This window comes from Ambystoma mexicanum, chromosome 4p (assembly GCF_040938575.1).
Source record: "Ambystoma mexicanum isolate Mex_15411 chromosome 4p, UKY_AmexF1_1, whole genome shotgun sequence".
Classification (NCBI taxonomy): domain Eukaryota; kingdom Metazoa; phylum Chordata; class Amphibia; order Caudata; family Ambystomatidae; genus Ambystoma; species Ambystoma mexicanum.
The window spans coordinates 39,124,966-39,142,476 of NC_090927.1; the positions used below are offsets into that span (position 1 = coordinate 39,124,966).

The 17,511-nt window shown below is 45.2% G+C and overlaps 21 non-coding genes across 21 annotated transcripts; all 21 read right to left on the reverse strand.

Annotated features, from left to right (window-relative positions):
- Positions 1-1,395: 1,395 nt before the first annotated feature.
- On the reverse strand, positions 1,396-1,468 carry TRNAM-CAU (transfer RNA methionine (anticodon CAU)). The gene has a single exon. It is a non-coding gene; the product is annotated as a tRNA-Met (tRNA).
- Positions 1,469-1,732: 264 nt separating this feature from the next.
- Positions 1,733-1,805, reverse strand: TRNAM-CAU (transfer RNA methionine (anticodon CAU)). The gene has a single exon. It is a non-coding gene; the product is annotated as a tRNA-Met (tRNA).
- A 264-nt stretch (positions 1,806-2,069) lies between these two features.
- Positions 2,070-2,142, reverse strand: TRNAM-CAU (transfer RNA methionine (anticodon CAU)). The gene has a single exon. It is a non-coding gene; the product is annotated as a tRNA-Met (tRNA).
- A 265-nt stretch (positions 2,143-2,407) lies between these two features.
- TRNAM-CAU (transfer RNA methionine (anticodon CAU)) lies at positions 2,408-2,480 on the reverse strand. Its single transcript has one exon. It is a non-coding gene; the product is annotated as a tRNA-Met (tRNA).
- Positions 2,481-4,701: 2,221 nt separating this feature from the next.
- Positions 4,702-4,774, reverse strand: TRNAM-CAU (transfer RNA methionine (anticodon CAU)). Its single transcript has one exon. It is a non-coding gene; the product is annotated as a tRNA-Met (tRNA).
- Positions 4,775-5,038: 264 nt separating this feature from the next.
- Positions 5,039-5,111, reverse strand: TRNAM-CAU (transfer RNA methionine (anticodon CAU)). The gene has a single exon. It is a non-coding gene; the product is annotated as a tRNA-Met (tRNA).
- Positions 5,112-5,375: 264 nt separating this feature from the next.
- On the reverse strand, positions 5,376-5,448 carry TRNAM-CAU (transfer RNA methionine (anticodon CAU)). The gene has a single exon. It is a non-coding gene; the product is annotated as a tRNA-Met (tRNA).
- A 265-nt stretch (positions 5,449-5,713) lies between these two features.
- TRNAM-CAU (transfer RNA methionine (anticodon CAU)) lies at positions 5,714-5,786 on the reverse strand. Its single transcript has one exon. It is a non-coding gene; the product is annotated as a tRNA-Met (tRNA).
- A 2,221-nt stretch (positions 5,787-8,007) lies between these two features.
- Positions 8,008-8,080, reverse strand: TRNAM-CAU (transfer RNA methionine (anticodon CAU)). The gene has a single exon. It is a non-coding gene; the product is annotated as a tRNA-Met (tRNA).
- Positions 8,081-8,344: 264 nt separating this feature from the next.
- Positions 8,345-8,417, reverse strand: TRNAM-CAU (transfer RNA methionine (anticodon CAU)). Its single transcript has one exon. It is a non-coding gene; the product is annotated as a tRNA-Met (tRNA).
- Positions 8,418-8,681: 264 nt separating this feature from the next.
- On the reverse strand, positions 8,682-8,754 carry TRNAM-CAU (transfer RNA methionine (anticodon CAU)). The gene has a single exon. It is a non-coding gene; the product is annotated as a tRNA-Met (tRNA).
- A 265-nt stretch (positions 8,755-9,019) lies between these two features.
- On the reverse strand, positions 9,020-9,092 carry TRNAM-CAU (transfer RNA methionine (anticodon CAU)). Its single transcript has one exon. It is a non-coding gene; the product is annotated as a tRNA-Met (tRNA).
- Positions 9,093-11,313: 2,221 nt separating this feature from the next.
- On the reverse strand, positions 11,314-11,386 carry TRNAM-CAU (transfer RNA methionine (anticodon CAU)). The gene has a single exon. It is a non-coding gene; the product is annotated as a tRNA-Met (tRNA).
- A 264-nt stretch (positions 11,387-11,650) lies between these two features.
- TRNAM-CAU (transfer RNA methionine (anticodon CAU)) lies at positions 11,651-11,723 on the reverse strand. Its single transcript has one exon. It is a non-coding gene; the product is annotated as a tRNA-Met (tRNA).
- Positions 11,724-11,987: 264 nt separating this feature from the next.
- TRNAM-CAU (transfer RNA methionine (anticodon CAU)) lies at positions 11,988-12,060 on the reverse strand. The gene has a single exon. It is a non-coding gene; the product is annotated as a tRNA-Met (tRNA).
- Positions 12,061-12,325: 265 nt separating this feature from the next.
- TRNAM-CAU (transfer RNA methionine (anticodon CAU)) lies at positions 12,326-12,398 on the reverse strand. The gene has a single exon. It is a non-coding gene; the product is annotated as a tRNA-Met (tRNA).
- A 2,221-nt stretch (positions 12,399-14,619) lies between these two features.
- Positions 14,620-14,692, reverse strand: TRNAM-CAU (transfer RNA methionine (anticodon CAU)). The gene has a single exon. It is a non-coding gene; the product is annotated as a tRNA-Met (tRNA).
- A 267-nt stretch (positions 14,693-14,959) lies between these two features.
- TRNAM-CAU (transfer RNA methionine (anticodon CAU)) lies at positions 14,960-15,032 on the reverse strand. The gene has a single exon. It is a non-coding gene; the product is annotated as a tRNA-Met (tRNA).
- Positions 15,033-15,296: 264 nt separating this feature from the next.
- TRNAM-CAU (transfer RNA methionine (anticodon CAU)) lies at positions 15,297-15,369 on the reverse strand. Its single transcript has one exon. It is a non-coding gene; the product is annotated as a tRNA-Met (tRNA).
- A 264-nt stretch (positions 15,370-15,633) lies between these two features.
- Positions 15,634-15,706, reverse strand: TRNAM-CAU (transfer RNA methionine (anticodon CAU)). Its single transcript has one exon. It is a non-coding gene; the product is annotated as a tRNA-Met (tRNA).
- A 265-nt stretch (positions 15,707-15,971) lies between these two features.
- Positions 15,972-16,044, reverse strand: TRNAM-CAU (transfer RNA methionine (anticodon CAU)). Its single transcript has one exon. It is a non-coding gene; the product is annotated as a tRNA-Met (tRNA).
- Positions 16,045-17,511: the final 1,467 nt, after the last annotated feature.

Genomic DNA, 17,511 nt, shown 5'->3' on the forward strand with positions numbered 1-17,511 from the left:
TAGTTCAAAACCCACCCTCATTTAAAAGTGGCCAGGGTTCCTCCTAGCTTTTTGGTCTATAGAACCTGGCCGTTCGTGGCCGTTCGTGGCCAGTGAGGGAAAGTTGAAAGCTGCATTCCCTGCTGTGTGATTTAAACACAGCCAGGCTCACAAGGGCACTTTTATTATGCCGAAGGAGGGCCTTGCAGACTGTCCATGCCTGAGCCGCAACTGTGCCTGCGTTCCCCAGAGCCTTTCGTGGGCACAGGGGCAAGACAATCACCAGAAACAGAAGTGTCGAAATTGGCTGCATCCCCTTGTGCTACCCCTCTTTGCCTCTTTTCGCATTTGCCTTTCATGCAGTCGCCTCACTATTTGGCCGCTAGGCTTGGGTGCCCCACCTGTCTTTTCTAGAGTTTATTTTGTGAGAGACTTTAAACATACTCCAAGGGTCTGCTTGAAGACCTCTCAAGTCCCTCACACAGCCAGAAAATACATTTTGAAATACTTGCTCATTCTCTGAAACTGCCCTCATGTAAACCTGCCCCACTGCATCTAACACCATAAAATGTACCATCCTTATTTCCTGAATCTTTGCTCAAAGACCTACGTTGGCTCTATCAGTATGCGCCCATGCTATCCCAACCAGCAACCTTATCATTTTAAACTGCCCCACCTCTATTCGAAAGAACCTGTTTGTTTGAACTGACCCCTCTTTTCCCCACTGGTTGGCCCCACTTACCTTTTTCTTTCCTTTACAGATTACGGCCTGGGTACCCTGGGCTTATCCGGACCAACTACAGAGCCATAACGCCACTAGGGCGGCGATGGACACTGCACGGAGGCTTATTAATATGAAAAACCATAGCAGGGTTCGTGCGGCATCAACCTTATATGCACAACCATGTTTTGCCATTAGTTCATAGTGCACCTGATGGGCTCTGGAAGGCACAAGGAGAAGGCGTGGGAACACAGGGCCAGAAAGTTTGCACAGGGACTGCTTACATTTGCAAAATACCAAACATTGTACTCATTCTGTCAACGTTTTTGAAAAGTTATTACCTGAAACATAAGAGGCCTGCCTTCTCTGAGGAAAGAACTCAGGACCTTCAAATTATGAGACTGACGCGCTGCCTACTGCACTAAGCAGGTTCGGCTGGAGTATGTTTGGAGAACCTGGTGGAGAAACAGATCCAAGACCACGCTACTCACAAAGTGCAGATAGAAATATTCAAATAAAATGCAGCTAGCCCCATTGGTTCTATGGTATTTTGCGATCATATTTCTTTTCTGCGTCAGTAAAGAATCCAATCCTCTGATTCACAAGGACCGCGTTGCGGTCTACTGAACATCATGCTACTCTTCATGTTTAGAAAGGATATGTCCAATTGAATTTGCTGAAACAAAAAACACTTGTGCCCTCTCTGAGGCTCGAACTCAGGACCTTCAGAATATGAGACTGACGCGCTGCCTACTGCGCTAAGAAGGCTCTGCTGGAGTATTTTTGGAGAACTTGGTGGAGGACCAGATCTGAGACAACGCTACTCACACAGTCCAGATAGAAATATTAAAATAAAATGCAGCTAGCCCCATTGGTTCTATGGTATTTTGCGATCATATTTCTTTTCTGCGTCAGTAAAGAATCCAATCCTCTGATTCACAAGGACCGCGTTGCGGTCTACTGAACATCATGCTACTCTTCATGTTTAGAAAGGATATGTCCAATTGAATTTGCTGAAACAAAAAACACTTGTGCCCTCTCTGAGGCTCGAACTCAGGACCTTCAGATTATGAGACTGACGCGCTGCCTACTGCGCTAAGAAGGCTCTGCTGGAGTATTTTTGGAGAACTTGGTGGAGAACCAGATCTGAGACAACGCTACTCACACAGTCCAGATAGAAATATTAAAATAAAATGCAGCTAGCCCCATTGGTTCTATGGTATTTTGCGATCATATTTCTTTTCTGCGTCAGTAAAGAATCCAATCCTGTGATTCACAAGGACCGCGTTGCGGTCTACTGAACATCATTCTCCTCTTCATGTTTAGAAAGGATATGTCCAATTGAATTTGCTGAAACAAAAAACACTTGTGCCCTCTCTGAGGCTCGAACTCAGGACCTTCAGATTATGAGACTGACGCGCTGCCTACTGCGCTAAGAAGGCTCCGTTGGAGGCTCTTTGGATAACCTGGTGGAGAGCATGATTTGAGACCACGCTACTCACAAAGTCCAGATAGAAATATTCAAATAAAACGCAGCTAGCCCCAATTGGTTCTTTGGTATTTGGCAATCATATTTCTTTTCTGCGTCAGTAAAGAATCCAATCCTGTGATTCACAAGGACCGCGTTGCGGTCTACTGAACATCATGCTCCTCTTCATGTTTAGAAAAAATATGTCCAATTGTATTTGTTGAAACAAAAAACACTTGTGCCCTCTCTGAGGCTCGAACTCAGGACCTTCAGATTATGAGACTGACGCGCTGCCTACTGCGCTAAGAAGGCTGCGATTTTATGATTTGTTGATGAAGATTATGTGACACAACTCCACACTCAAAACTCCAGAGAGAATACGATCCATCTGAAAAGCTTCACTTGAATGTATAGTGTTTTGTACTTCAGATGTCTTCCATTCATCAATCAAGAGTCCCATCCTTCGATGCTTGAATTTTGAGCTAGTTATTTTGATATGCTCCAAAACAGGTAAGATGCCACAAACTTCCAACCCCTCCCTCGCTGGATATATACCTAACTCTTTTCAGCCCTTTTTTCTTACCAGTTTTTAATTCTCCTCCCCCAAAGTCCCTTTTGTAAGCAGGTCGCTTTTTTTCCCATTTGCAGAGAGTTTTGCTCCTTTCCTATATATATATGCATGATTAATTATGTGTTTCCACTTCCATCATTTAGTTTTCTTGTGTGCGTTCAGCCGGTTTCGTTATACTCGCTGCTTACATCGCTTATGTCAGGTTTGTATTATGTCACAGTTTGTTATGCTGTTATTTGACATCAGATCTCATGCTGATCTGCTTGCGGCTGGTGACAGGTAGCATGCCACAAAAACAAACCCCAAACTACATCATTATCACACCTGTGAGGCACACGGTTCATGAAGAGAGTCCAAACGCGCCCTCTAGTAACAGAGCAAGGTAACTGCCGGCCAGGTCAAGAAGGGTGGACGGGGCTGGGTTATGCAGATGAACTCCCAGAAGTTCCCAGACTGAACCCAAGAGGATTCCATCCTCCAGAACGCTTTATCCAGCCCATTAAAGCATCCAGCGGGCCACAGGAACATCCAGGAAGGCCAATCCAGGCTTTGCTCCTGAAGGAACTGTAGTTCAAAACCCACCCTCATTTAAAAGTGGCCAGGGTTCCTCCTAGCTTTTTGGTCTATAGAACCTGGCCGTTCGTGGCCGTTCGTGGCCAGTGAGGGAAAGTTGAAAGCTGCATTCCCTGCTGTGTGATTTAAACACAGCCAGGCTCACAAGGGCACTTTTATTATGCCGAAGGAGGGCCTTGCAGACTGTCCATGCCTGAGCCGCAACTGTGCCTGCGTTCCCCAGAGCCTTTCGTGGGCACAGGGGCAAGACAATCACCAGAAACAGAAGTGTCGAAATTGGCTGCATCCCCTTGTGCTACCCCTCTTTGCCTCTTTTCGCATTTGCCTTTCATGCAGTCGCCTCACTATTTGGCCGCTAGGCTTGGGTGCCCCACCTGTCTTTTCTAGAGTTTATTTTGTGAGAGACTTTAAACATACTCCAAGGGTCTGCTTGAAGACCTCTCAAGTCCCTCACACAGCCAGAAAATACATTTTGAAATACTTGCTCATTCTCTGAAACTGCCCTCATGTAAACCTGCCCCACTGCATCTAACACCATAAAATGTACCATCCTTATTTCCTGAATCTTTGCTCAAAGACCTACGTTGGCTCTATCAGTATGCGCCCATGCTATCCCAACCAGCAACCTTATCATTTTAAACTGCCCCACCTCTATTCGAAAGAACCTGTTTGTTTGAACTGACCCCTCTTTTCCCCACTGGTTGGCCCCACTTACCTTTTTCTTTCCTTTACAGATTACGGCCTGGGTACCCTGGGCTTATCCGGACCAACTACAGAGCCATAACGCCACTAGGGCGGCGATGGACACTGCACGGAGGCTTATTAATATGAAAAACCATAGCAGGGTTCGTGCGGCATCAACCTTATATGCACAACCATGTTTTGCCATTAGTTCATAGTGCACCTGATGGGCTCTGGAAGGCACAAGGAGAAGGCGTGGGAACACAGGGCCAGAAAGTTTGCACAGGGACTGCTTACATTTGCAAAATACCAAACATTGTACTCATTCTGTCAACGTTTTTGAAAAGTTATTACCTGAAACATAAGAGGCCTGCCTTCTCTGAGGAAAGAACTCAGGACCTTCAAATTATGAGACTGACGCGCTGCCTACTGCACTAAGCAGGTTCGGCTGGAGTATGTTTGGAGAACCTGGTGGAGAAACAGATCCAAGACCACGCTACTCACAAAGTGCAGATAGAAATATTCAAATAAAATGCAGCTAGCCCCATTGGTTCTATGGTATTTTGCGATCATATTTCTTTTCTGCGTCAGTAAAGAATCCAATCCTCTGATTCACAAGGACCGCGTTGCGGTCTACTGAACATCATGCTACTCTTCATGTTTAGAAAGGATATGTCCAATTGAATTTGCTGAAACAAAAAACACTTGTGCCCTCTCTGAGGCTCGAACTCAGGACCTTCAGAATATGAGACTGACGCGCTGCCTACTGCGCTAAGAAGGCTCTGCTGGAGTATTTTTGGAGAACTTGGTGGAGGACCAGATCTGAGACAACGCTACTCACACAGTCCAGATAGAAATATTAAAATAAAATGCAGCTAGCCCCATTGGTTCTATGGTATTTTGCGATCATATTTCTTTTCTGCGTCAGTAAAGAATCCAATCCTCTGATTCACAAGGACCGCGTTGCGGTCTACTGAACATCATGCTACTCTTCATGTTTAGAAAGGATATGTCCAATTGAATTTGCTGAAACAAAAAACACTTGTGCCCTCTCTGAGGCTCGAACTCAGGACCTTCAGATTATGAGACTGACGCGCTGCCTACTGCGCTAAGAAGGCTCTGCTGGAGTATTTTTGGAGAACTTGGTGGAGAACCAGATCTGAGACAACGCTACTCACACAGTCCAGATAGAAATATTAAAATAAAATGCAGCTAGCCCCATTGGTTCTATGGTATTTTGCGATCATATTTCTTTTCTGCGTCAGTAAAGAATCCAATCCTGTGATTCACAAGGACCGCGTTGCGGTCTACTGAACATCATTCTCCTCTTCATGTTTAGAAAGGATATGTCCAATTGAATTTGCTGAAACAAAAAACACTTGTGCCCTCTCTGAGGCTCGAACTCAGGACCTTCAGATTATGAGACTGACGCGCTGCCTACTGCGCTAAGAAGGCTCCGTTGGAGGCTCTTTGGATAACCTGGTGGAGAGCATGATTTGAGACCACGCTACTCACAAAGTCCAGATAGAAATATTCAAATAAAACGCAGCTAGCCCCAATTGGTTCTTTGGTATTTGGCAATCATATTTCTTTTCTGCGTCAGTAAAGAATCCAATCCTGTGATTCACAAGGACCGCGTTGCGGTCTACTGAACATCATGCTCCTCTTCATGTTTAGAAAAAATATGTCCAATTGTATTTGTTGAAACAAAAAACACTTGTGCCCTCTCTGAGGCTCGAACTCAGGACCTTCAGATTATGAGACTGACGCGCTGCCTACTGCGCTAAGAAGGCTGCGATTTTATGATTTGTTGATGAAGATTATGTGACACAACTCCACACTCAAAACTCCAGAGAGAATACGATCCATCTGAAAAGCTTCACTTGAATGTATAGTGTTTTGTACTTCAGATGTCTTCCATTCATCAATCAAGAGTCCCATCCTTCGATGCTTGAATTTTGAGCTAGTTATTTTGATATGCTCCAAAACAGGTAAGATGCCACAAACTTCCAACCCCTCCCTCGCTGGATATATACCTAACTCTTTTCAGCCCTTTTTTCTTACCAGTTTTTAATTCTCCTCCCCCAAAGTCCCTTTTGTAAGCAGGTCGCTTTTTTTCCCATTTGCAGAGAGTTTTGCTCCTTTCCTATATATATATGCATGATTAATTATGTGTTTCCACTTCCATCATTTAGTTTTCTTGTGTGCGTTCAGCCGGTTTCGTTATACTCGCTGCTTACATCGCTTATGTCAGGTTTGTATTATGTCACAGTTTGTTATGCTGTTATTTGACATCAGATCTCATGCTGATCTGCTTGCGGCTGGTGACAGGTAGCATGCCACAAAAACAAACCCCAAACTACATCATTATCACACCTGTGAGGCACACGGTTCATGAAGAGAGTCCAAACGCGCCCTCTAGTAACAGAGCAAGGTAACTGCCGGCCAGGTCAAGAAGGGTGGACGGGGCTGGGTTATGCAGATGAACTCCCAGAAGTTCCCAGACTGAACCCAAGAGGATTCCATCCTCCAGAACGCTTTATCCAGCCCATTAAAGCATCCAGCGGGCCACAGGAACATCCAGGAAGGCCAATCCAGGCTTTGCTCCTGAAGGAACTGTAGTTCAAAACCCACCCTCATTTAAAAGTGGCCAGGGTTCCTCCTAGCTTTTTGGTCTATAGAACCTGGCCGTTCGTGGCCGTTCGTGGCCAGTGAGGGAAAGTTGAAAGCTGCATTCCCTGCTGTGTGATTTAAACACAGCCAGGCTCACAAGGGCACTTTTATTATGCCGAAGGAGGGCCTTGCAGACTGTCCATGCCTGAGCCGCAACTGTGCCTGCGTTCCCCAGAGCCTTTCGTGGGCACAGGGGCAAGACAATCACCAGAAACAGAAGTGTCGAAATTGGCTGCATCCCCTTGTGCTACCCCTCTTTGCCTCTTTTCGCATTTGCCTTTCATGCAGTCGCCTCACTATTTGGCCGCTAGGCTTGGGTGCCCCACCTGTCTTTTCTAGAGTTTATTTTGTGAGAGACTTTAAACATACTCCAAGGGTCTGCTTGAAGACCTCTCAAGTCCCTCACACAGCCAGAAAATACATTTTGAAATACTTGCTCATTCTCTGAAACTGCCCTCATGTAAACCTGCCCCACTGCATCTAACACCATAAAATGTACCATCCTTATTTCCTGAATCTTTGCTCAAAGACCTACGTTGGCTCTATCAGTATGCGCCCATGCTAGCCCAACCAGCAACCTTATCATTTTAAACTGCCCCACCTCTATTCGAAAGAACCTGTTTGTTTGAACTGACCCCTCTTTTCCCCACTGGTTGGCCCCACTTACCTTTTTCTTTCCTTTACAGATTACGGCCTGGGTACCCTGGGCTTATCCGGACCAACTACAGAGCCATAACGCCACTAGGGCGGCGATGGACACTGCACGGAGGCTTATTAATATGAAAAACCATAGCAGGGTTCGTGCGGCATCAACCTTATATGCACAACCATGTTTTGCCATTAGTTCATAGTGCACCTGATGGGCTCTGGAAGGCACAAGGAGAAGGCGTGGGAACACAGGGCCAGAAAGTTTGCACAGGGACTGCTTACATTTGCAAAATACCAAACATTGTACTCATTCTGTCAACGTTTTTGAAAAGTTATTACCTGAAACATAAGAGGCCTGCCTTCTCTGAGGAAAGAACTCAGGACCTTCAAATTATGAGACTGACGCGCTGCCTACTGCACTAAGCAGGTTCGGCTGGAGTATGTTTGGAGAACCTGGTGGAGAAACAGATCCAAGACCACGCTACTCACAAAGTGCAGATAGAAATATTCAAATAAAATGCAGCTAGCCCCATTGGTTCTATGGTATTTTGCGATCATATTTCTTTTCTGCGTCAGTAAAGAATCCAATCCTCTGATTCACAAGGACCGCGTTGCGGTCTACTGAACATCATGCTACTCTTCATGTTTAGAAAGGATATGTCCAATTGAATTTGCTGAAACAAAAAACACTTGTGCCCTCTCTGAGGCTCGAACTCAGGACCTTCAGAATATGAGACTGACGCGCTGCCTACTGCGCTAAGAAGGCTCTGCTGGAGTATTTTTGGAGAACTTGGTGGAGGACCAGATCTGAGACAACGCTACTCACACAGTCCAGATAGAAATATTAAAATAAAATGCAGCTAGCCCCATTGGTTCTATGGTATTTTGCGATCATATTTCTTTTCTGCGTCAGTAAAGAATCCAATCCTCTGATTCACAAGGACCGCGTTGCGGTCTACTGAACATCATGCTACTCTTCATGTTTAGAAAGGATATGTCCAATTGAATTTGCTGAAACAAAAAACACTTGTGCCCTCTCTGAGGCTCGAACTCAGGACCTTCAGATTATGAGACTGACGCGCTGCCTACTGCGCTAAGAAGGCTCTGCTGGAGTATTTTTGGAGAACTTGGTGGAGAACCAGATCTGAGACAACGCTACTCACACAGTCCAGATAGAAATATTAAAATAAAATGCAGCTAGCCCCATTGGTTCTATGGTATTTTGCGATCATATTTCTTTTCTGCGTCAGTAAAGAATCCAATCCTGTGATTCACAAGGACCGCGTTGCGGTCTACTGAACATCATTCTCCTCTTCATGTTTAGAAAGGATATGTCCAATTGAATTTGCTGAAACAAAAAACACTTGTGCCCTCTCTGAGGCTCGAACTCAGGACCTTCAGATTATGAGACTGACGCGCTGCCTACTGCGCTAAGAAGGCTCCGTTGGAGGCTCTTTGGATAACCTGGTGGAGAGCATGATTTGAGACCACGCTACTCACAAAGTCCAGATAGAAATATTCAAATAAAACGCAGCTAGCCCCAATTGGTTCTTTGGTATTTGGCAATCATATTTCTTTTCTGCGTCAGTAAAGAATCCAATCCTGTGATTCACAAGGACCGCGTTGCGGTCTACTGAACATCATGCTCCTCTTCATGTTTAGAAAAAATATGTCCAATTGTATTTGTTGAAACAAAAAACACTTGTGCCCTCTCTGAGGCTCGAACTCAGGACCTTCAGATTATGAGACTGACGCGCTGCCTACTGCGCTAAGAAGGCTGCGATTTTATGATTTGTTGATGAAGATTATGTGACACAACTCCACACTCAAAACTCCAGAGAGAATACGATCCATCTGAAAAGCTTCACTTGAATGTATAGTGTTTTGTACTTCAGATGTCTTCCATTCATCAATCAAGAGTCCCATCCTTCGATGCTTGAATTTTGAGCTAGTTATTTTGATATGCTCCAAAACAGGTAAGATGCCACAAACTTCCAACCCCTCCCTCGCTGGATATATACCTAACTCTTTTCAGCCCTTTTTTCTTACCAGTTTTTAATTCTCCTCCCCCAAAGTCCCTTTTGTAAGCAGGTCGCTTTTTTTCCCATTTGCAGAGAGTTTTGCTCCTTTCCTATATATATATGCATGATTAATTATGTGTTTCCACTTCCATCATTTAGTTTTCTTGTGTGCGTTCAGCCGGTTTCGTTATACTCGCTGCTTACATCGCTTATGTCAGGTTTGTATTATGTCACAGTTTGTTATGCTGTTATTTGACATCAGATCTCATGCTGATCTGCTTGCGGCTGGTGACAGGTAGCATGCCACAAAAACAAACCCCAAACTACATCATTATCACACCTGTGAGGCACACGGTTCATGAAGAGAGTCCAAACGCGCCCTCTAGTAACAGAGCAAGGTAACTGCCGGCCAGGTCAAGAAGGGTGGACGGGGCTGGGTTATGCAGATGAACTCCCAGAAGTTCCCAGACTGAACCCAAGAGGATTCCATCCTCCAGAACGCTTTATCCAGCCCATTAAAGCATCCAGCGGGCCACAGGAACATCCAGGAAGGCCAATCCAGGCTTTGCTCCTGAAGGAACTGTAGTTCAAAACCCACCCTCATTTAAAAGTGGCCAGGGTTCCTCCTAGCTTTTTGGTCTATAGAACCTGTCTGTTCGTGGCCGTTCGTGGCCAGTGAGGGAAAGTTGAAAGCTGCATTCCCTGCTGTGTGATTTAAACACAGCCAGGCTCACAAGGGCACTTTTATTATGCCGAAGGAGGGCCTTGCAGACTGTCCATGCCTGAGCCGCAACTGTGCCTGCGTTCCCCAGAGCCTTTCGTGGGCACAGGGGCAAGACAATCACCAGAAACAGAAGTGTCGAAATTGGCTGCATCCCCTTGTGCTACCCCTCTTTGCCTCTTTTCGCATTTGCCTTTCATGCAGTCGCCTCACTATTTGGCCGCTAGGCTTGGGTGCCCCACCTGTCTTTTCTAGAGTTTATTTTGTGAGAGACTTTAAACATACTCCAAGGGTCTGCTTGAAGACCTCTCAAGTCCCTCACACAGCCAGAAAATACATTTTGAAATACTTGCTCATTCTCTGAAACTGCCCTCATGTAAACCTGCCCCACTGCATCTAACACCATAAAATGTACCATCCTTATTTCCTGAATCTTTGCTCAAAGACCTACGTTGGCTCTATCAGTATGCGCCCATGCTATCCCAACCAGCAACCTTATCATTTTAAACTGCCCCACCTCTATTCGAAAGAACCTGTTTGTTTGAACTGACCCCTCTTTTCCCCACTGGTTGGCCCCACTTACCTTTTTCTTTCCTTTACAGATTACGGCCTGGGTACCCTGGGCTTATCCGGACCAACTACAGAGCCATAACGCCACTAGGGCGGCGATGGACACTGCACGGAGGCTTATTAATATGAAAAACCATAGCAGGGTTCGTGCGGCATCAACCTTATATGCACAACCATGTTTTGCCATTAGTTCATAGTGCACCTGATGGGCTCTGGAAGGCACAAGGAGAAGGCGTGGGAACACAGGGCCAGAAAGTTTGCACAGGGACTGCTTACATTTGCAAAATACCAAACATTGTACTCATTCTGTCAACGTTTTTGAAAAGTTATTACCTGAAACATAAGAGGCCTGCCTTCTCTGAGGAAAGAACTCAGGACCTTCAAATTATGAGACTGACGCGCTGCCTACTGCACTAAGCAGGTTCGGCTGGAGTATGTTTGGAGAACCTGGTGGAGAAACAGATCCAAGACCACGCTACTCACAAAGTGCAGATAGAAATATTCAAATAAAATGCAGCTAGCCCCATTGGTTCTATGGTATTTTGCGATCATATTTCTTTTCTGCGTCAGTAAAGAATCCAATCCTCTGATTCACAAGGACCGCGTTGCGGTCTACTGAACATCATGCTACTCTTCATGTTTAGAAAGGATATGTCCAATTGAATTTGCTGAAACAAAAAACACTTGTGCCCTCTCTGAGGCTCGAACTCAGGACCTTCAGAATATGAGACTGACGCGCTGCCTACTGCGCTAAGAAGGCTCTGCTGGAGTATTTTTGGAGAACTTGGTGGAGGACCAGATCTGAGACAACGCTACTCACACAGTCCAGATAGAAATATTAAAATAAAATGCAGCTAGCCCCATTGGTTCTATGGTATTTTGCGATCATATTTCTTTTCTGCGTCAGTAAAGAATCCAATCCTCTGATTCACAAGGACCGCGTTGCGGTCTACTGAACATCATGCTACTCTTCATGTTTAGAAAGGATATGTCCAATTGAATTTGCTGAAACAAAAAACACTTGTGCCCTCTCTGAGGCTCGAACTCAGGACCTTCAGATTATGAGACTGACGCGCTGCCTACTGCGCTAAGAAGGCTCTGCTGGAGTATTTTTGGAGAACTTGGTGGAGAACCAGATCTGAGACAACGCTACTCACACAGTCCAGATAGAAATATTAAAATAAAATGCAGCTAGCCCCATTGGTTCTATGGTATTTTGCGATCATATTTCTTTTCTGCGTCAGTAAAGAATCCAATCCTGTGATTCACAAGGACCGCGTTGCGGTCTACTGAACATCATTCTCCTCTTCATGTTTAGAAAGGATATGTCCAATTGAATTTGCTGAAACAAAAAACACTTGTGCCCTCTCTGAGGCTCGAACTCAGGACCTTCAGATTATGAGACTGACGCGCTGCCTACTGCGCTAAGAAGGCTCCGTTGGAGGCTCTTTGGATAACCTGGTGGAGAGCATGATTTGAGACCACGCTACTCACAAAGTCCAGATAGAAATATTCAAATAAAACGCAGCTAGCCCCAATTGGTTCTTTGGTATTTGGCAATCATATTTCTTTTCTGCGTCAGTAAAGAATCCAATCCTGTGATTCACAAGGACCGCGTTGCGGTCTACTGAACATCATGCTCCTCTTCATGTTTAGAAAAAATATGTCCAATTGTATTTGTTGAAACAAAAAACACTTGTGCCCTCTCTGAGGCTCGAACTCAGGACCTTCAGATTATGAGACTGACGCGCTGCCTACTGCGCTAAGAAGGCTGCGATTTTATGATTTGTTGATGAAGATTATGTGACACAACTCCACACTCAAAACTCCAGAGAGAATACGATCCATCTGAAAAGCTTCACTTGAATGTATAGTGTTTTGTACTTCAGATGTCTTCCATTCATCAATCAAGAGTCCCATCCTTCGATGCTTGAATTTTGAGCTAGTTATTTTGATATGCTCCAAAACAGGTAAGATGCCACAAACTTCCAACCCCTCCCTCGCTGGATATATACCTAACTCTTTTCAGCCCTTTTTTCTTACCAGTTTTTAATTCTCCTCCCCCAAAGTCCCTTTTGTAAGCAGGTCGCTTTTTTTCCCATTTGCAGAGAGTTTTGCTCCTTTCCTATATATATATGCATGATTAATTATGTGTTTCCACTTCCATCATTTAGTTTTCTTGTGTGCGTTCAGCCGGTTTCGTTATACTCGCTGCTTACATCGCTTATGTCAGGTTTGTATTATGTCACAGTTTGTTATGCTGTTATTTGACATCAGATCTCATGCTGATCTGCTTGCGGCTGGTGACAGGTAGCATGCCACAAAAACAAACCCCAAACTACATCATTATCACACCTGTGAGGCACACGGTTCATGAAGAGAGTCCAAACGCGCCCTCTAGTAACAGAGCAAGGTAACTGCCGGCCAGGTCAAGAAGGGTGGACGGGGCTGGGTTATGCAGATGAACTCCCAGAAGTTCCCAGACTGAACCCAAGAGGATTCCATCCTCCAGAACGCTTTATCCAGCCCATTAAAGCATCCAGCGGGCCACAGGAACATCCAGGAAGGCCAATCCAGGCTTTGCTCCTGAAGGAACTGTAGTTCAAAACCCACCCTCATTTAAAAGTGGCCAGGGTTCCTCCTAGCTTTTTGGTCTATAGAACCTGTCTGTTCGTGGCCGTTCGTGGCCAGTGAGGGAAAGTTGAAAGCTGCATTCCCTGCTGTGTGATTTAAACACAGCCAGGCTCACAAGGGCACTTTTATTATGCCGAAGGAGGGCCTTGCAGACTGTCCATGCCTGAGCCGCAACTGTGCCTGCGTTCCCCAGAGCCTTTCGTGGGCACAGGGGCAAGACAATCACCAGAAACAGAAGTGTCGAAATTGGCTGCATCCCCTTGTGCTACCCCTCTTTGCCTCTTTTCGCATTTGCCTTTCATGCAGTCGCCTCACTATTTGGCCGCTAGGCTTGGGTGCCCCACCTGTCTTTTCTAGAGTTTATTTTGTGAGAGACTTTAAACATACTCCAAGGGTCTGCTTGAAGACCTCTCAAGTCCCTCACACAGCCAGAAAATACATTTTGAAATACTTGCTCATTCTCTGAAACTGCCCTCATGTAAACCTGCCCCACTGCATCTAACACCATAAAATGTACCATCCTTATTTCCTGAATCTTTGCTCAAAGACCTACGTTGGCTCTATCAGTATGCGCCCATGCTATCCCAACCAGCAACCTTATCATTTTAAACTGCCCCACCTCTATTCGAAAGAACCTGTTTGTTTGAACTGACCCCTCTTTTCCCCACTGGTTGGCCCCACTTACCTTTTTCTTTCCTTTACAGATTACGGCCTGGGTACCCTGGGCTTATCCGGACCAACTACAGAGCCATAACGCCACTAGGGCGGCGATGGACACTGCACGGAGGCTTATTAATATGAAAAACCATAGCAGGGTTCGTGCGGCATCAACCTTATATGCACAACCATGTTTTGCCATTAGTTCATAGTGCACCTGATGGGCTCTGGAAGGCACAAGGAGAAGGCGTGGGAACACAGGGCCAGAAAGTTTGCACAGGGACTGCTTACATTTGCAAAATACCAAACATTGTACTCATTCTGTCAACGTTTTTGAAAAGTTATTACCTGAAACATAAGAGGCCTGCCTTCTCTGAGGAAAGAACTCAGGACCTTCAAATTATGAGACTGACGCGCTGCCTACTGCACTAAGCAGGTTCGGCTGGAGTATGTTTGGAGAACCTGGTGGAGAAACAGATCCAAGACCACGCTACTCACAAAGTGCAGATAGAAATATTCAAATAAAATGCAGCTAGCCCCATTGGTTCTATGGTATTTTGCGATCATATTTCTTTTCTGCGTCAGTAAAGAATCCAATCCTCTGATTCACAAGGACCGCGTTGCGGTCTACTGAACATCATGCTCCTCTTCATGTTTAGAAAGGATATGTCCAATTGAATTTGCTGAAACAAAAAACACTTGTGCCCTCTCTGAGGCTCGAACTCAGGACCTTCAGATTATGAGACTGACGCGCTGCCTACTGCGCTAAGAAGGCTCCGTTGGAGGCTCTTTGGATAACCTGGTGGAGAGCATGATTTGAGACCACGCTACTCACAAAGTCCAGATAGAAATATTCAAATAAAACGCAGCTAGCCCCAATTGGTTCTTTGGTATTTGGCAATCATATTTCTTTTCTGCGTCAGTAAAGAATCCAATCCTGTGATTCACAAGGACCGCGTTGCGGTCTACTGAACATCATGCTCCTCTTCATGTTTAGAAAGGATATGTCCAATTGAATTTGCTGAAACACAAAAAACACTTGTGCCCTCTCTGAGGCTCGAACTCAGGACCTTCAGATTATGAGACTGACGCGCTGCCTACTGCGCTAAGAAGGCTCTGCTGGAGTATTTTTGGAGAACTTGGTGGAGGACCAGATCTGAGACAACGCTACTCACACAGTCCAGATAGAAATATTAAAATAAAATGCAGCTAGCCCCATTGGTTCTATGGTATTTTGCGATCATATTTCTTTTCTGCGTCAGTAAAGAATCCAATCCTCTGATTCACAAGGACCGCGTTGCGGTCTACTGAACATCATGCTACTCTTCATGTTTAGAAAGGATATGTCCAATTGAATTTGCTGAAACAAAAAACACTTGTGCCCTCTCTGAGGCTCGAACTCAGGACCTTCAGATTATGAGACTGACGCGCTGCCTACTGCGCTAAGAAGGCTCTGCTGGAGTATTTTTGGAGAACTTGGTGGAGAACCAGATCTGAGACAACGCTACTCACACAGTCCAGATAGAAATATTAAAATAAAATGCAGCTAGCCCCATTGGTTCTATGGTATTTTGCGATCATATTTCTTTTCTGCGTCAGTAAAGAATCCAATCCTGTGATTCACAAGGACCGCGTTGCGGTCTACTGAACATCATTCTCCTCTTCATGTTTAGAAAGGATATGTCCAATTGAATTTGCTGAAACAAAAAACACTTGTGCCCTCTCTGAGGCTCGAACTCAGGACCTTCAGATTATGAGACTGACGCGCTGCCTACTGCGCTAAGAAGGCTCCGTTGGAGGCTCTTTGGATAACCTGGTGGAGAGCATGATTTGAGACCACGCTACTCACAAAGTCCAGATAGAAATATTCAAATAAAACGCAGCTAGCCCCAATTGGTTCTTTGGTATTTGGCAATCATATTTCTTTTCTGCGTCAGTAAAGAATCCAATCCTGTGATTCACAAGGACCGCGTTGCGGTCTACTGAACATCATGCTCCTCTTCATGTTTAGAAAAAATATGTCCAATTGTATTTGTTGAAACAAAAAACACTTGTGCCCTCTCTGAGGCTCGAACTCAGGACCTTCAGATTATGAGACTGACGCGCTGCCTACTGCGCTAAGAAGGCTGCGATTTTATGATTTGTTGATGAAGATTATGTGACACAACTCCACACTCAAAACTCCAGAGAGAATACGATCCATCTGAAAAGCTTCACTTGAATGTATAGTGTTTTGTACTTCAGATGTCTTCCATTCATCAATCAAGAGTCCCATCCTTCGATGCTTGAATTTTGAGCTAGTTATTTTGATATGCTCCAAAACAGGTAAGATGCCACAAACTTCCAACCCCTCCCTCGCTGGATATATACCTAACTCTTTTCAGCCCTTTTTTCTTACCAGTTTTTAATTCTCCTCCCCCAAAGTCCCTTTTGTAAGCAGGTCGCTTTTTTTCCCATTTGCAGAGAGTTTTGCTCCTTTCCTATATATATATGCATGATTAATTATGTGTTTCCACTTCCATCATTTAGTTTTCTTGTGTGCGTTCAGCCGGTTTCGTTATACTCGCTGCTTACATCGCTTATGTCAGGTTTGTATTATGTCACAGTTTGTTATGCTGTTATTTGACATCAGATCTCATGCTGATCTGCTTGCGGCTGGTGACAGGTAGCATGCCACAAAAACAAACCCCAAACTACATCATTATCACACCTGTGAGGCACACGGTTCATGAAGAGAGTCCAAACGCGCCCTCTAGTAACAGAGCAAGGTAACTGCCGGCCAGGTCAAGAAGGGTGGACGGGGCTGGGTTATGCAGATGAACTCCCAGAAGTTCCCAGACTGAACCCAAGAGGATTCCATCCTCCAGAACGCTTTATCCAGCCCATTAAAGCATCCAGCGGGCCACAGGAACATCCAGGAAGGCCAATCCAGGCTTTGCTCCTGAAGGAACTGTAGTTCAAAACCCACCCTCATTTAAAAGTGGCCAGGGTTCCTCCTAGCTTTTTGGTCTATAGAACCTGTCTGTTCGTGGCCGTTCGTGGCCAGTGAGGGAAAGTTGAAAGCTGCATTCCCTGCTGTGTGATTTAAACACAGCCAGGCTCACAAGGGCACTTTTATTATGCCGAAGGAGGGCCTTGCAGACTGTCCATGCCTGAGCCGCAACTGTGCCTGCGTTCCCCAGAGCCTTTCGTGGGCACAGGGGCAAGACAATCACCAGAAACAGAAGTGTCGAAATTGGCTGCATCCCCTTGTGCTACCCCTCTTTGCCTCTTTTCGCATTTGCCTTTCATGCAGTCGCCTCACTATTTGGCCGCTAGGCTTGGGTGCCCCACCTGTCTTTTCTAGAGTTTATTTTGTGAGAGACTTTAAACATACTCCAAGGGTCTGCTTGAAGACCTCTCAAGTCCCTCACACAGCCAGAAAATACATTTTGAAATACTTGCTCATTCTCTGAAACTGCCCTCATGTAAACCTGCCCCACTGCATCTAACACCATAAAATGTACCATCCTTATTTCCTGAATCTTTGCTCAAAGACCTACGTTGGCTCTATCAGTATGCGCCCATGCTATCCCAACCAGCAACCTTATCATT